This window comes from Podarcis muralis, chromosome 8, assembly GCF_964188315.1.
Source record: "Podarcis muralis chromosome 8, rPodMur119.hap1.1, whole genome shotgun sequence".
Classification (NCBI taxonomy): Eukaryota; Metazoa; Chordata; class Lepidosauria; order Squamata; family Lacertidae; genus Podarcis; species Podarcis muralis.
In genome coordinates, this window is record NC_135662.1 from 46686656 (window position 1) to 46702426 (window position 15771).

A 15771-nucleotide genomic window follows, 5' to 3' on the forward strand; every position below is an offset into this window, starting at 1 on the left:
AATGTTTCTCTTTAGGGTGCATCTGATCTTCCTAGATACTTTGTACAAAGTGGAAATGGTAGCTCTGTTAGGGCAGCGGGCCTTCTGTCAATCTTGAGGTCCTGACAAATGCTGGTGCTATTTTTCTAGAAAAAGAGGTGACAGAACTCACCATGAATGCCTCCCTTGTTCTATTATACAGTGGTACCTCAACTATACTCAGGTCCGTATAGTTAAAGCCATGGTTTTCCCAGTAGTGATGTATGGAAGTGAGAGCTGGACCATAAAGAAGGCTGATCGCCGAAGAATTGATGCTTTTGAATTATCGTGCTGGAGGAGACTCTTGAGAGTCCCATGGACTGCAAGAAGATCAAACGCATCCATTCTTAAGGAAATCAGCCCTGAGTGCTCACTGGAAGGACAGATCGTGAAGCTGAGGCTCCAGTACTTTGGCCACCTCATGAGAAGAGAAGACTCCCTGGAGAAGACACTGATGCTGGGAAAGATGGAGGGCACAAGGAGAAGGGGGCGACAGAGGACGAGATGGTTGGACAGTGTTTTCGAGGTTACCAGCAGGAGTTTGACCAAACTGCGGGAGGTAGTGGAGGACAGAGGTGCCTGGCGTGCTCTGGTCCATGGGGTCACGAAGTCGGACACGACTAAACGACTAAACAACAACAACAACAACAACCTCAGCTTAAGTACTTAATTCATTCCTGAGGTCTGTACTTAACCTGAAACTGTTCTTAACCTGAAGCACCACTTTAGCTAATGGGGCCTCCTGCTTCTGTCGCGCCGCCGGAGCACGATTTCTGTTCTCATCCTGAAGCAAAGTTCTTAACCTGAAGCACTATTTCTGGGTTAGCGGAGTCTTTAACCTGAAGGGTATGTAACCTGAGGTACCACTGTAATGGCAATGGCGCCCATCTGAGAGGAGCTGGAACTGAAACATTGCAAAATGTTTGGATGCTAAAATGATGCAGGCTACAAAGACAATATGGCATCAGTGACATAGTTGAAAGGAATATGTAAAAAATGTTTTAAAAGAATAAGGGTGAAAAAACTAGAATAATATTATGTCAAATTTAAACAAAATGATACAAAGGGATTAAGTTATAAAGAACAGGTAAAAATGGATTTAAAAGGAAAGGAAAAATTGGAGACATAATAGGTTGAAATGTATAATATAGGATAAGATTTGAAAGAAGGTAAGGTACTGCTGAATATGAGTGTGTAAAAGGGAATACAGAAAAGGGAGATGTGAGGAAGTCAGGAAAGAGGGTTATAAAAATAATAAGTAAAAAACTGGATTTTTATGTTTTTTTATGTTTTTCTTCTTTTTACCTTTTTTATGTTTTCTATTGTATTCTTCTGTTTTTGTTTGATTGTGATAATGTTTTTCTTTTTTTGGTTGATTGTGAAGCTTGTTTTATTATCCAAAATTTCAATAAATATATAAAAAAAGAGAGGAGCTGGAACATTCCATTCCGGCTGAAAAAAAGGCCCTCTAATGCCTAACTATTCCACCCTCTGGATCAAATGCCATAAGTGAAGGAGGACAGGGTGGGTGGATGGATGGATACAGGCAAGAGAACTTTATTTTATTACGAAGGCAGAGGGAGACAACTGGATGCCTCATAGGATGAGGAACCTAAGCAAATTGGGCCATTAGTATGACTTTCTGTGAGCTCCTTCCGAAGGAAATCCAACCTGAATAAAAACGTACCCCAGAAATTTCCGCTGCTTGGATAAATGCAGAAAGCATCACACTGATTCCATCCAACATCATGTTAAATTGCATTTAATTAATTTTCTTGAATATCATACCCTTAAGATACTTAATAAAAACGAGCTTACGCATTGTGTTGGAGAATTAAAATCTACCTTTAGGGTCTATTCTAATTACAGGATTACAAAAAAAAAAAAGCCAAATCATTTCACAATATTTACAACACAAAGCCCCAGAGCTACCATCCATATTGCCAGCATGGTTTAATGGTTGTATATTCACTTGCTCAGCTCTAGATTTTAACATGAGACTATTTAATTGGTGGGTTTCTAGGAAAGGTTCCCTCACAAGTGGCTCGTAGACTATGTTTTGCTTCAGAGGGCTGCGTTCTTTAGCCATCTGCACAATATTTAAACACCGAATCCCATGCATAGTCTCAAACCATTCATTCATTTCATGCATAGTCTCAAGCCATTTTGAAAATGTATTCACAAATTTCAGTATTAGTTACACATTCAGCTCAAACTAAGGCAAATGGAATTTTGAGAGGCAGTTCCTTAAGCTCTGAAATGATTGAATTGAATTTGCCTCTTGGGAGTTCTTTCCCAAGTACAGCAAGTGACAAAATGACCTTTGCCACAAGCCAGGGTCCAAGGACCTAGAGACTTCCTTCACCTGAGCAATGTACTTCACTTAACTCACTCTTTATGTCAGACTTTCTCTGGGCAGAGTGGGCTTGGGTCAGGAAGGGTGGGGAGAGATACCCCAGTGATCAATGAACCCATGCAAAGGGTCCCAGGTTTAATCTTAGGTAAGGCTGGGAGAGACTCTCACCTGAAACTCCAGAGCACCACTTCCAGACAATACTGAGCTAGATGTATTCATGGCATCTCTCAGAATAAGGCGGCTCCCTATGTTCCTATGAAATAAAATGCTCTGACGTTAGGTCCCAGTACAAGGTAGTGTAAGCTAGAATTTTGCCTGGACCAAACTCAGTGTGACAGTAAATGCACACATGCAGTTCCATTTGTTTGTGCATATGTGTGCATGTTGGTGCAAGAGAGCAATTTTTGTCCAGACCTTGATACTTGGGGAGGCTTTTTTAACCCCTTCCTCTCCTGCAGCGGTTCCAGCAAAAATCTCCCCTGAAGCTGTGATTAACCCTGAAAGAGAAGCTTCCATTGGAACTAATGGGAACTCCCCAAACCCCCATGCATAATTAATTTATAACTAATTTATCATTATAACCAGGTTGTTTTTTTCACCAGGACCTTGCTGGAACTCAGTTCCAGCACTTCTCAGGTGGGCGCCATTGCCATTATAAGAGAAGAAGGGAGGTGTTCAAGGTGAGTTCCGGCACCTCTTTCTCTAGAAAAATAGCACTGGTTATAATTTATAACTTAGGCAACAAAGATGGGAGCCTCCCAAGTGCTTAACTGAAAATTGGTAAACAATCCAAGTCATAAGAAAGCCCGTACACAGACAAGTGGTTGGTGTCCAGCTTCCCTTAAGGCCCGGGTTGTTGCTGGAAGGAAGAAAAAACTCCTGGCAATTTTCTGCCCAATAACAGAGGGGCACTGGCTGCCTTGTCTCTTGCTTCTGTAGCCATAGGGCAACAGCCAAGTCTGGTAGATTTTTAGGTAGGAGGAAAAAGGAGCAAACTTCCAACAGCTGTTGGTACTTTGGTCAATGAAAAGCATAGGAACCAACTCCTAGGGGCCGAGGTCCCTTCAGTCCTCCAATCAAATATTTGAGGGGCCAGGGTTCCCCCAAAGTTGGTAGGCATTCCCGTTCAAATGGTGTGTGTGCCCAACACATCTTGTGATCCATTATACAGGGTGGGGCTTACCTGCCCCCCCCCCCAGTTTATTCAGGTTGGCACCCCTGATGAGAATTGTCATGCCCTCCCATCCCCTAGCTTAAATAGCTACAACTGAATCCTTTTTGGTGTGAGGAAGATTCTTATTACTCACTTTTTCTAGAGGAGAAATAAAAGCAGAGACAGCGAACTTGCTCAAAGTTACCTTTGAGTCCATGTCTCCGCTGAGATTTGAATCCAGGTGTTTTGTGTCTTTGTCATGCATTTATTCTTCTGTGCTCACAGAAACCAGAATGTCTATCAGCGATTTCAGATGGAAATGTAGCATTTTCAAAGAATTGCTTCTGCTCTAATATATAAGCATTTCATGAATATTTTACCATTTAGAAAAGACACAAGAGAACACATGGCAAGAAAACCTTGAATAACAACATAAGGAATCCATTACAAACCTAATTAAAGTGCATTTTGTTTAATGGACAATGGAACACGTGTACCAAGCTCTACTAAATGCATCTGAGAATTGGGATGCAGACCTGGAGTCCTTAAGAAAAAATCAGAATATAATTTAATTGAAGTCGGAGTGAGATGGGTGGGGAAATCAACAACATTTTACAAACCCATTAATTATTGGGTCCTAAATTTATGTAACTGCTGTTGAGCAGGAGATATAAGGTGGTATACAAAACCTCCAGGCAGATCGGATGCAACACTCTGCCAAGCACTATACCAGTGGGTCGCCAACATTTTTGCACCCACTAGCCATTTGCAAACTGGAGAAACAGTTGTGGGCACCAAGCACACTGCAACCAAGCACATACCACAACCTACTCTATTGGTTATAACAGAATGTTTCTTTCAAAACTAATTTCAGAGGAGGAGTGGGGGAGGTGACCTTGTGAGTGCCAGGGAACATATTTGCTAGTGGCAAGTGTGTGTGTGAGCACCATGTTAGCAATTCTTACATTATACATATGGACATGGAGACATGATTCTTGTTTTTAAGCTCTTCGCTATGATTCCAAAAAGATGGGTAAGGTAGTTCAAAGGCCACGGGGACCCTCTGCTGCTAACACAGCTACTTTGGGTCCCCCTTTTTTTTACTCATCCAATGATCACCAGGCAGCCACAACTGTAATTGCCCACAATACTCTACACCAGTCATTCTTAAACTACAACTCCCATCATACCTAAGGTTTGGCCATGCTGGCTGAACTGGAGGGCCACAGGTTCCCCATCCCTGCTCTATGGCAACACTGTGGACAATTACAATGGCAGCTGCCCCATGTTCATCAGAGAAGTGCTGCTGTGTGGTCATCCTTAATATGCTCCTCCTCCTCCGGCACTAAGTCTTAGGGCAGTTGTCCATTAGATTGTCCCATCTTCTTCTTTGGCTATCACTCATAGCTGAGTAAGATTGTCTTCCATGAACACAGTCTTAATGATGTGTCCATAAGTGACTGTGGAGGCCAATTCTGGATCCACACGTCCTTCCACAGTGGGGACATAGGTTTCCAGGTGGAGATTAATCACGGTGAGGATTTGCCAAATGTCCCACACCAAAGGTCCTCTCAGTTCTAGAGTCAGCAGTGCTGCTAGCACCAGAATGATGTCAGCTTAATGTACTTCATTCAGAGTGTGCTACTGGATGACCTGTTTTATGAGCATTCATCCTGATTTGGTGTTTTTTTCAGTGCCACACGAAAGCTGCTTGGGTCTCTCAGACGTAAAGAAGCAACATCAAATGGCTGTTTGGTTTATGAAACTGTGGATTCAACCATAAATTGAATTTGGGATCCTGCCCTTTGGTGGACCTGCCCAGAACCTGTGTGCCCACTCCAATTTACTCTGCATCCTGTGTGCTTCCATCGTTGGTTTGGAAGCAGCACACCCACGTTAACCACCATCTATATCTATCCTATTGTTTCTTAAGAAATGCTGCATTTGACGCATTTTCCTCAAAACCATCTTTCATCCAATTTGAAGGAAAGAATGAAGAAGCTATGTTTTAAGTTGGTGATGCATAAGCCAAAGAACGCATCCACTATTTAAGCTGTACTCAGAAAAATATGAAAACATGAAAATTTTAGAATGGCTATATAGTGTAACTTTATCTGGTTTTCTTAAGTGTCATTTTTCAGAATGCCTTAAGAAATAAGATCCATAGTCATCAAGGGCAGATTTGGCAATACAGATGAACAGGAAATGTAAGTCCTTCCTTCCAAGGACCTTAATTGCCAGTAGATATTTGAACCTACAGCCTTGAATTTGCTGAATGCAAAGTACAAGAGGATCAAAAACATGATTAAGATACAGAGGACTATAAACAGATGAGTATGTGTTCACATATAAGTAGATAATTGCCTGTACTGACATACTCAAGGTTATTCCATTGTGTTTAATGAAAAACTGTGCTTTTATACAATTATGCCAAAAACACAGTGATGCAGTGACAATGTCAGGCTTTTACCCCATAACATGTGCACCAAGGATAAGTCTCTGGCTTATCAACCCATACACGTTGACGTGAATTCCCCATTTTCTTGCTGTAATCTAAAAAGAGTGAAGAACATATGCATCTTGTCCAAGGTTGCATGGTTATGCTGAACATTGTCAAACTTTTCAGTTTTTCAGCTTTTCTGTCTCATGCTGCCTGCTCAAAGATGAAGAAAGATGCTAATCCTTTATGTTCACAGCACTTGGATTAAGAGAATATACCTAGAAATGGGGTGCTGAAAAGGGTATATTGGTCTCTGAGCAAATATGATTACCCAACCCCATTCTGGAAGCTGATGCTCTCGACATTTGTTCTTTACATTCCTCCCCTTGCCCAGATGCCCGGTCCTAATGCAGATTGCCTTCTTTTGTCCCTTCCTTGCACCCAGCTTCCTCATCATATCACACCTTTGTTTCTGCCAGCACAGAAGGAGTGCCACTGAAGGAATACTAGCGTACAGGTTCTTCAAGTCAACGTTGAACTAGTATTGCACAAGGACGTGGGAGATCAGGAATCAAATCCCCACTGAGGCACAAAGCTTACTGGGTGACCTTGGGCCAGTCTCTTAGCTTAATCTACCATGTGACCCACCTTAAGTTCCTTCCATGAAAAGTAGGATATAAATAGAATAATATAACACTCAAATATTATACCTTACCAAGTATGGCTTCTGATTCTGTGTTCCCTTTGGCTGAACAAGAGATTCACACATTTGCTTTGAGCATTCCCTGTGCATCACCTAAAGAGAGAACTCATGTACTTTTCTCTGCCCCAAAGTTTCCCAGACATGAAGACAATTACACTTTTCTCTGTAGAAAAGATACATGTCTCACCTATTTTGAAGTTACACCAGAAGCCTAGACTGCTGAGGTACCACACACACACACACACACACACACACACACACTTACTTTCCTTATTTGATCATACTATCTAAAGCCACACAGAGTATTATTAAAAAACTGAACGTGTAGAGCATGGGTAGGCAAACTAAGGCCTGGGGGCTGGATCTGGCCCAATCGCCTTCTAAATCCGGCCCACAGATGGTCCAGGAATCAGTATGTTTTTACATGAGTAGAATGTGTCCTTTTATTTAAAGTGCATCTCTGGGTTATTTGTGGGGCATAGGAATTCGTTCATTTCCCTCCCAAAAAACCATAGTCCAGCCCCCCCGCAAGGTCTGAGGGACAGTGGACCGGCCCCCTGCTGAAAAAAATTGCTGACCCCTGCTGTAGAGTGCCATAAAGTTAACAACATCTGTGATGTACAGCAGGAAAAGGTCACCATGTACTTCAAGGAAGGTTTCATCAAGGTTGTGTCAGCACTTTCTGGCAAAGATCCAACCACTTGGCACCTGTATTCATTGGCCCCAGGAAAAAGTTAGAAATGTAGAAGCTTTGAAAGGCTTCACAAACCTCTGAGGGTTATGTAGTTGTTTACATGAGCCCTTTTAAGACGAACTGGTTGCCTCACCTCAGCAATGATATTGCGCAACTGGAAAAGGCAAATGCAGTGACCAAGGAGATGAAGCAACCCCACCCCACCCCATGAAGAAAGGTTGCAACATCTGGGGAGGGGGTTAGTTTAGAGAAAAGGCAAGTAAGAAAAGGGGAAATTATGTGTATCATGGAAAAGGAAGATAGAAAACAGCACCACCAGCCTTCCACCTCAGCATTAGAAATCAGGACCATCCAATGATGCTGAATGTTGGAAGGTTCAAGAAAGACACAGAAAGAATATTTGTGCTTCTTCACACAATGCATAGTTAAGCCATGGAGTTCACTTCCACAAGAGGTCGTCATGGCCCTCAACTTGGATGGCTTTTAAAAAAGATTAGACAAGCTCCTAGAAGTTAAGGTTATCAGTGTCTACTAGCCACAGTTGTTATGTTCCACCTCCACTTTTGGGAGCTGTGTGCTTCTGAATAGCAGTTGTAGGATATCAGCTGCCTCATGTGAGAGAGATAAAGGAGGTGGAGCCCTCACATATTTCATAGGGCCTGCCTTCACACAATGCATTACGCTGTGCTGTCTTTAACACCAAGTTCTAGATGTAATGTAGAACAGGCATTTTATGAACAAGCAAACACCCAGATACGTACAACACCCATCATTTGAACAGAACCTTCTCTAACATAGGCTTGCTCTAAGATTCTATTCATCTTAAAGATACAGTAGAACTATATATATATCAATTGGAGGTGTGTGCACAAATGGGACCACAGAATAGGAGAAGGGAGGAGGAGACATGGAAGTGGGAGGTGATGATCTGTGTGCAAGGGAGAGCTGAAAAAGGAGTGACGGTGAAGCAGAGAAAAGGAGGTGAATGTGAATATGGGGGTGCAAAGGGAGTTGCAAAAAAGGAGGACGTAGGAGGCCTGGGGGTTGAAGATGAAAGCAGTGCATGGAAGTGTCTGCAGAATGGGAGGAGATGGTAACTTCATAACTGGGAGGAGAGAGGAGTGGAAAATGGAAAGAAGAAGAGGAGTTTGGATTTGATATCCCGCTTTATCACTACCCTAAGGAGTCTCAAAGCGGCTCACATTCTCCTTTCCCTTCCTCCCCCACAACAAACACTCTGTGAGGTGAGTGAGGCTGAGAGACTTCAGAGAAGTGTGACAAGCCCAAGGTCACCCAGCAGCTGCAGGTGGAGGAGCAGAGAATTGAACCCGGTTCACCAGATTACGAGCCTACCACTCTTAACCACTACACCACACTGGTTTGTGTGCAAAGGTTTGTGTGCAAAGTGGGTGCATAAAAGCAATGGGGAGGAGGCATGGACATGGGGGTGAAGGCAAAAATGGGTATAAAGTGGGCTGCAGAATAGAAAAGTGGCTTCAGAAATGGGTATGGGAGATAAAAAATGAGCTTTGTAGTTCCATGGGGTGGGAAGGGGAAGCTGTGGGCTGTTATTGTTGGGGAAATGGCAGAGGGGTTGACAAGTGGAATGGGTAGGGGCACAATCCCCTGTTAATAATAAATATTCACTTATTACGACCTCACTATGTCACTAGAAATGCATAAGTAAAGGTTGATAAATGGAAACGTATTCAATTATCCACGGAACAGAATAGGGTATTATTCTATTTTCATCTTGTAAAAGATTGAAATAACAGAATCAACTAATTTGTACTGAATATTTAGTTTTCATTTTATTCGAGCATCATATTTTTTTAAATTATTTGTACCCCGTCCATCTGACTGGGTTGCCCAATATATAAAAACATACTGACAGTATAATCCTATACATCTACTCAGAGTTCATTGCGTATAGGATTCCAGCGCAATAGTGCTTTCCCAAGATTCCTTTTGCTTGTTGAGAATCTGCCGCTGCTACAATCTACAGGCAAGGTTTTGAGGGATGGAATGTGGCAAAATTTGCTCTCTAACTCCTTCTTCTATGGTTTTCAGGACCAGTACTATTATTAGACAGAGCGGTAGAGAGCAATAGCACTCAGATGTTGGAGGACAGATATTGGTAAGCCACAGGGCCCGGCCTGGCCTCTGCCCCCAAAGTAGCCTGATCATCTGTTCTGTAGTCAGTGATGAAGTCAAATTCATTTGCAAGCCCAATCAGCTTCTGTGAGTGAAAGAAGGAGGGGGTGGCTTGCCATCTTACCTACAAGATTTCCTGGGCTGAAGGGTATTGCTGATCCCAAGTAATCTAAGAATTAAAACAGGAGCGTGTGTATCACACTATGGATCCACAGTACTTTTAGAATTTAATGGATAAGATACTATAGGTATTTTCAAAGACCTATAATAGTAGAAGTAAAACTGACATATAAATTGTTCCTATTAAAGTTGGGTTTCTTTTAAAGGCTACAAAGAGAAATTGTGGTGATAAAACATTAGAAACAGAGATGAAATGCGCCATAAGAAGAGTGGTGATGGAGAATGATCAATATGCTCTGCCACAGGAGCTAAAGGGATTAAAGCAAACCACTGCAGCAAAACGTTACCAATAATGATAAAAGGAGAACGGTGCTTCTCACAGACACAAGAGACAAATCAAGATGAGAAAGTGTTGTAGAAATATCACTCATGAATGTGAAACTCAGTACTGCCATCACCAAGTGTATATTTTAAAATAAAAATGTGAAATAACTGGAAAGGACTATGGATTGTATTGCAGAGAAGAGTGAAAGTTAGAGTATCATTCAATGGCTTTCTAAAGAAATCTACTAGCTGCTTCCCCCACTTCAAGGCTCTTTCTTCGTGTTTTGAATGTCTTAACTGAACTCTCTCTCTCTCTCTCTCTCTCTCTCTCTCTCTCTGTGTGTGTGTGTGTGTGTGTGTGTGTAGACAGTAAATTGCATAAGGGCCATTTAGATCTGTACTGATTTGATATTATATCTTACTGTAATTGATGTTTGGGGTTTTGCACAAAGCACTTGCAGAACTTTGTTTCCATGACAACATCTGATGGCTTCTACATTGTGTTATAGCCACAAAAAGAAGATCCTAGAGCCAAATATTTCATTAAGAATGTATTTAGTCGATGTATTTTTCACCTGGCAGCATCACAACTGATTGTAGAATGGTCAGAAAATGAAGCAGAGTATTAACTTTTTAGAGTTTGGGGCAGCATCTACTACAACAGGAATCTGTGGCTCTCTATATTATTCTTTATTATTATTATTATTATTATTATTTCTATTTACTCAATTTATTTCCTGCCTTTATGCCCAAAGGAGCCCTGGGTGGCAAACACATCAATAATATGAAACATTATGAAAAGCATTCTGAAAACAGTTAAAGAAACATTCAACCAGTAGTTTCTGAGTTGCCTGAAATAATATCTTTCGGCCATCAAATGCCTGGGTAAACAGAAATGCTTTCAGATGCCTCTTAAAGGAAGATGTATCGGTTCTAAACCAGTGTCTGTTATCAGTAATGGATTGGATGAGGCTGAACAAATTGGAACTTAACCTGGACGAGACAGAGATGCTCTTCATAAGTCAGAAGGCAGAACGAGTAATAGGGATTCAGCATTTGCTGGATGGGCTAATACTCCACCAGAAGACACAGGTTCACTTTGGGCATGCTCCTGGACTTAGCCCTGAGTTTGGATGCCCAGGTCTTTGCGGTGGCCAGGAGTGCATTTGTACAGTTAAAGCTAATGCACCAGCTGTACCCATTCCTTGAAATGCCCTATTGGCTGCAGCGACACATGTCTTAGTTACATCCTGTTTGGATTACTGCAACACTCCCTATTTGGGGCTGCCCAAATCTCTTCACAAAACATTTTAAAAACATTGTTTGATGAATCTGATCCATTTAAGGGATATTGTTACAGTCGTACCTTGGAAGTCGAACAGAATCCGTTCTGGAAGTCCGCTCGACTTCCAAAACGTTCAGAAACCAAATTGTGGCTTCTGATTGGCTCCTGAAGTCAGATGTTCAGGTTCCAAAAGAATGTTTGCAAACTGGAACAATTACTTCTGGGTTTGCAGCGTTCAGGAGCCAAAACATCCGAGTTCCAAGGTGTTCGGGATCCAAGGTACGACTGTATTAATTTGGGGTAGAGGGAGTAGGCTGTATGCAAAATCCTTCTAAACCCTGGATCCAGCAAGTGTTAAAATATAAGCTAGGCTGATTTCCTGTGTTGAGGTGATAGGATGGGTGAAGGGCCATTAAGGGAAACAAAAGAAAGGGGTTTTGTAGGGATATCGCGGAGTGGGGAGTGGGGTCCAGAGGGAGCACACTTCCCCACCAGCAGGCAGCCATGGTCTGCCTGCATGCGTGACCTTGGGGTGCAGGGCAAACCCCCCCCCCCCCAGACAAGCCACAGCTGTCTGTACATCGTTCCACCTCTGCCTGACCTTTTGCGGTCTCAGCAGTCTGCGGTGTCCTGTCTGTAACCTTTGTCTCTGAGACCTTTTGTCTCCTTCGTCATACACTCTGCAAGGGGAAAATGACGCTGTGGAAACAAGTGCCAAAATAACTTGTACCACCCCACGATCTCGGGACGGAAGATGTGTAAAGGTCACAGCCCAAAATGTATCTGCCTAGCTTGCATATTTGTCTCAATAAAAGGAGGCTCCACAGGAATGGCAGCAGCTCACTTCAGCTCACCTGTGCGCAGCTCACATGATGATCAACACCTGTCTTGGGCCTTCACTTCAGGTTTTGTGGGAGATGGCATGTGGGTGGGGCCCCTCCCCAGCTCACAGCTACTTACAAGGATGAAGCAAGGTTTAGAGTTTAGAGTTTGCAGGGATGTGATTTAGAAGTAAAGCAGTAAGGTGGAGAAAGCGGGAGAGAGCAATATTTGAGAGCAATGCTGGATTTCTGTTTGGCTCCAGGGCTCTGGCTCTGGGAGGAACAAGACCCTTTTGGAGTGTCAATGCTGTGAACCCGTCCATCGTAGGCTCAGGTTGTCTACATGTGTAAATAAACCATACATCAAAAAGACACCACAGTCTCTGCTGTGCCTCATTTCCAAAAGGAAACATGTAAGTGCTTGGAACTCCTGAATCTCGGGCCGCTCAGAGATTGCGGTGGCAGAAGGCAATATTCTAGCCCCATTTATTTAAAGGATTTCTAGCTCACCTTTTTGTGGGATGTGAAACACATAGCAGTCAAGTACAACATTCCTAGAGTGGACATGCTAGGGGATGCTTTGTACCAGCCTGGAGAAAACTTCCTGTTTCCTCCTGAGCTGGGACACACTTCCTCTGCATGTGACTAGAGGCGGGTATGGTATAATCTGGCCCTCTCTCTGCCCAGGAACAAGAGCAAAGCAGGGAGCACACCTCTCTCTCTTTCTGCTCTTTTCCATTTTGTTTTTCTATGTGTGAGAAGTGACTGCTTGTTCGTAGTCATTTAGGAACTAACTCCCTTATGAGATAGTTCCACATGTGTATATACTTTTGTAACATAAGTCTGCCTTCGGGGATCCAACTGTGAACTGAATGAATGTGAGTAAACTACTTTTATATTTACTTTAATAAGATTGTCATGTTTATTCTTTTTAAGAGGGACAATAAGGGATCTTTCCAGGAATCCTATATTTAGAGGCTAAAACTAGCCTGCAATAAGCAAACCGCTGTGCATTTAAAGGGGAATGTTTAAACTCTGCTTAGATATAGAACTTGCTAACACAAGTTAGGAAGGATAGCATTAAACAATATATCCTCTCCCGCCTCCCTGAACATTCCCACACTTTTCATCTGTACAAAAAGGTAGTTTACAGGCAAGTCCATACAGTAGATGATGCAAAACAGCACAATACAGATATCAAAACTGTGCTAAAATGGCAGGGAAATGTCAAACTCAAACTCAAAAAGGCCCTAAAAGTGTGCTGTCAATTAAAAGCTATAGTTTACTGTGTTTTGCCACATGATTTTTAAGCAAATACAATGCACGTCTAGGGCACTCTCAGATGCAAACTAAAATGTTCATTCATTAGAGTATTTGTGCAAATTTGCAAAGCCATTTATATGAATTTCAATTCAAGGTGAGAATAACTTTTGCAAAGCTATTTGAGTTTCTATAAGGAATAAGGAAAACATTCGTTAGCATCATCAAAATTTTATTTTGTCTTTGCCATACGCCATAGCAATGACTTCAAAAATAAATATGAAAGCAAACATTTGTACTTATAATCTTATCTGATTCATCAGCTTTAGCTTCAGGAATGATTCCCTCGGCTAATGTCATAAATGGAATTGGGCTGCATGCCTCCCTTCAGAACCTGTGAATAACCCTTGACATGCTATTATTAATGGAGCTCTTTTTATCTACCAATGCACATCTCTCTCAGAGTGCTTAAACATATTTTCCACCCTGTGAAGCAACTATCTTCCTCTCTAAATCTCTCTCACTCATCAGATTTGATGACACCCCTGGGTTTTTTTACATATACAAAGCAACAGGCAATTCTAGACCTTGTTTACAGCTTTGGATTCCTTGGTGAAGTCAAAGAGTTCTGCTCTCTGGGACAGCAGTTCACAAGGACCAGCATGGTGTTGTGCAAAGGAGAGATAAAAAATATGCTAACACTATGGAACAATTTTTCAGGGGCAATCCAGCTGAAGGCTAAAGAAAAAAGACAGGACTGCCATCACAGTAGGTAGTAATCCTCATCTTTCCATCTTTCCATGATAACTGAAGGCAAGAAATTGTTGTCAATAAACTGTCAGAGGCAAAAAAACCATTAATTAAACCAATAAATAGAGGCAAAGGGGCTTTCCCCCAGTGTGTGTTGGCAGTTCCAACCCATAGATGGTTAGTGATTGGGAAGGAGAAATGAGATTAAGTTTGCATGTAAAGGCAAATTTGCCCAATTTGCATTTTTTTTACACAATCCATGAACCAAAGCACAGCCATCCTTCAAAGGTAAAGGTAAAGGTACCCCTGCCCATGCAGGCCAGTCTTGCCAGACTCTAGGGTTGTGCGCTCATCTCACTCTATAGGCCGGGAGCCAGCGCTGTCTGCAGACACTTCCGGGTCACGTGGCCAGCGTGACAAGCTGCATCTGGCAAGCCAGCGCAGCACACGGAACGCCGTTTACCTTCCCGCTGGTAAGCGGTCCCTATTTATCTACTTGCACCCGGGGGTGCTTTCGAACTGCTAGGTTGGCAGGCACTGGGACCGAACGACGGGAGCACACCCCACCGCGGGGATTCGAACCACCAATCATGCGATCGGCAAGTCCTAGGCACTGAGGTTTTACCCACAGCGCCACCCGCATCCCTCCATCCTTCAAAAGTTCTCCATATTTTGTGCTCACTTCAGCAGCATATATACAGTGGTACCTCGGGTTAAGTACTTAATTCGTTCCGGAGGTCCGTTCTTAACCTGAAACTGTTCTTAACCTGAAGCACCACTTTAGCTAATGGGGCCTCCTGCCGCCGCCGCACCACCGGAGCACGATTTCTGTTCTCATCCTGAAGCAAAGTTCTTAACCTGAAGCACCATTTCTGGGTTAGCGGAGTCTGTAACCTGAAGCGTATGTAACCTGAAGCATATGTAACCTGAGGTACCACTGTATACAAAAACTGGAACAATACAAAGAAGATTAGCATGGCCCCCGTGCAAGGATGACATGCAAATTCATGAAGCGTTCCATATTAAAATAAAAAATTCTCCCAATTTTGAAATGCAGTTCTCGAGCCAAGTAATGAGTATGAAGATGCATATACTAGGGTAGGCTTAAAGGACACAGCAGTCTGGAAAGTAAACAAGAATGTTACCATCTTTTCCCAACAAGAACAGAACAGGAACAGGAAAGTCCTGACTCCGCCCTGATACAATTAACTCTAGTGCCACCTAGTGACTAAAAGTATATAATGATACCACCCACAAAATCTCTACCCATGGTGAGACAGGAGAGAAAAAGTATCTACTGTTTGGTCCTGTCCTAATCTGTTTCTGAGGAGATACCCAGGCGTGGGAGCTGTAGCATTTAAACAGATCCTAAAAATGGGAAAGGAATACTGATTGCTCCTCCCGTAATAAAGAAACTATATCCAAATATAGTTTGCCTTTGGTTTTGTGTCTTATTTCTCATTTGGGAAGAAGACATGCCTCTTCTCTAAACAGCAGCTGTTGTGAAGCAGGGTGGATGTGTGTGGAATTTTACAACGAACCATTTTGAGTTTCAACCTAAGTTCTAGTAAACTGGCACCGTTTCAATGATGTCATTATAGTTTTTGGCATTTTATATCAACTAAGAAATACACCACCACCCCAAAGCCTTACTACTTTATCACTAGAATGAATCCAGTAATGTAGCCAGTAT

The 15771-nt window shown here is 42.4% G+C and overlaps 1 pseudogene; it reads left to right on the forward strand.

Annotated features, from left to right (window-relative positions):
* The first annotated feature begins 15008 nt into the window (after nt 1–15008).
* Nucleotides 15009–15105, forward strand: LOC114601444 (U6 spliceosomal RNA; annotated as a pseudogene).
* Nucleotides 15106–15771: the final 666 nt, after the last annotated feature.